Raw genomic sequence first — 2566 nt, 5'->3', positions numbered from 1 at the left:
CACAATCACAAGGTCAAAGAAGAATGCCAAGCAGGGCTGAGCTCGGCCAAGGGGGCTTGTTGGTGTGAATACGGGACCTGCAGGCCCGGGAGTACTTACATTTCCTGAGCTGACCACGCATGAGGCCAGCAGTAAGAATCTTGGCCAACACAGCTTATTGTTCTGTGCCTCGGTTTCCTCTTTTGTAAAATAAGCCCACAACATCGTCTTTCTCCTGGTGCTCCGGTGAGTGTTAAATACACTGTTTTAGGCAAGGGCCACAACAAACAAACGTTAACCATTCTCACACCTTAACCGTACCAGACACCCCCTGGGGGAGACTCACCCCACACTTCCCAGACTGCTCGGAAGACTTAATACAAACCTTGGTGCTTCCCAGTTGTTCCTTGGGAACCCACACAGCTATCCTCTTCCCACTCCACCTTGCTCTGTCTTCAGAGAAACTCCTGCTTATCGATCACGACTGTACTTCTACAAAACATTTTCATAGGTTTGTGTGTGTGTGTGTGTTCTATTGCTGTGAAGAGACACCATGACCATGGCAACTCTTGTGAATAAAACCATTTAACTGGGGCTGGCTTACAGTTTCAGAGACTGAATTCCATATCATCGTAGTGGGAAGCATGGTGTCGGTGCAGGCAGACATGGTGCTGCAGAAGGAGCTGAGAGTTCTACATCTTCATCTGCAGGCAACAGGAAGCGAGCGAGGACCACACTAGGCCTAGCATGAGCATCCGAGGCCTCAAAGCCCAACCCTACAGTGACACGCTTCCTCCAACAAGGCCACACCTCCTAACAGCACACTCCCCGTGGGCCAAGCATTCAAACACGAGTCCGTGGGGGCTATTTCTATTTAAACCACCACACCGGAGAAGCCAGAAGGAAGTGTTCCATTGCTTGGAGCCAAGGTTACGGCAGTCATAGGCCACCTGGTATGGATGCTTGGATTTGAACTCAGGTCTTTTGCAAGCAGTATACACTCTTACCCACTGAGACATCTCTACAGTTCAGCATCTTTTTTTTCCTTCTTTTAATTCACATTCTTCTGATTTATTTCTAGATTTCTCGCCACCACTGTAGCTCACTTTGGAGTTCCCCTTGCCTTCACTAGATAGGGAGAGAAGAAGACAAGGAACTATTTTATAAACAATGATATCATCGAACAGTCACAGTGTGTGTGTGTGTGCTTTGTCGATATACAAAGCTTGGGATCTACCTGCGCTTCCCGCCCCACCCTTCCCACTCCCATTCCCCCCTGGTTTCACCTAACCTGTGTTTTCCCAGTTTGTGTTTATGGAATGTTATTTCTTCCTTATCCACAAAAAAACGTTCCTCCAAATATCGAAACGTGTGGGTGTGAGTCAGAGACTGACAGTAGAGGTGCTGTGTCCTGGCGCTCGCTCGTATATAAGCGATCGAGATCCCAGGACGGCAGCCTCTACTTCAGCCTCTGCTGTGCAAGGCTGGTGCTTCGGGCGGATGATCTCAGGGCTTTGGAGTGAGGGAAGGGAAAGTGTGCACAGGTACTTTCAGGTTGAACCTGTTTGGTGTCTCTGCCGCAGGGAGGTAACCACACAGCGTCCTGCCTTGGCTTTCTCTGTGCCAAGCCCCAGAGCTTTCACAGTGGACGTGGAGGAACTGTCTCACTATCTAGACAGGCACTGCTTTGTGAGGCCAAATGGCTAGCCCAGGATCCTGGCCAAGGGGGGAATGTTCTCAGAAAATAAAGCCACTTGCAAAAGCATCAGTTCTGTATTGCCCAACAAGGATGCTAACTAGCTCTGGTACCAAATGTGTTTCCCACTCCACCAGAACACAAAGAGCCTATGCCGCACTCATCAAACAGGATATCCAGCAGCTGCCTCCTGGTCCGGACACTCTTCAGGTACCGGTGTGGAGAAACTTGTTTTCCTTTCCTTTCCTCTCCTCTCCTTTCCCTTCTTCTCCTCTTTCTTCCCAGCTTCTTGAATTCCCTCTACTTTTCTCCTTTTTTGCTTGACATTGCCCTCTGACCACTTAATGCACGGCGAATTCACTCCCTGGGTCATGATGAAGAGCTTCCATTCTGCTTGTCTTTGCTCTTGGTGTATTTTTAGCCACGTCTCTGCGTTATGAAACTGTTTTGAAAATATAACTCTCCCCCTTCCTGCATTCATATTCCAGAGCCATGTGATTTTTGTCTTCTGAGATATCTCTTTCTTCTGAGTAGTGTCCTCTCCTCTTTTTTTTTAAATTTATTTATTTATTTATTATATGTAAGTACACTGTAGCTGTCTTCAGACACTCCAGAAGAGAGAGTCAGATTTCATTACAGATGGTTTTGAGCCACCATGTGGTTGCTGGGATTTGAACTCTGGACCTTCCAAAGAGCAGTCAGGTGCTCTTACCCACTGAGCCATCTCACCAGCCCTCCTCTCCTCTTTTTACAGACAATGCATTCCTTGTTCTTCAGTGAGGATCATCTCGGTAGAGGCTGGGAGGATCAGCAGCAGCAGGAGAGGCTGTGTGTGTGTGTGGGGGGGGGGGGCGGGGGGAGACACGTTAACCTGACCCAGCTCTGTCACCT

The 2566-nt window shown here is 48.6% G+C and overlaps 1 long non-coding RNA gene across 1 annotated transcript; it reads right to left on the bottom strand.

Moving 5' to 3' along the window:
* On the bottom strand, positions 1 to 871 carry LOC147000371 (uncharacterized). The gene is made up of 3 exons (XR_015045922.1): positions 584 to 871; positions 365 to 471; positions 1 to 241 (listed from the first exon to the last, which is right to left on the bottom strand). It is a non-coding gene; the product is annotated as an uncharacterized LOC147000371 (long non-coding RNA).
* Positions 872 to 2566: the final 1695 nt, after the last annotated feature.

The sequence above is a fragment of the Mus caroli genome, unplaced genomic scaffold (assembly GCF_978045245.1).
Source record: "Mus caroli unplaced genomic scaffold, Mus_caroli_1 scaffold_18, whole genome shotgun sequence".
Taxonomy (NCBI): Eukaryota; Metazoa; Chordata; class Mammalia; order Rodentia; family Muridae; genus Mus; species Mus caroli.
The sequence above is the reverse complement of the archived record's forward strand: the minus strand, read 5'-3'. Positions and strand labels throughout refer to the sequence as shown.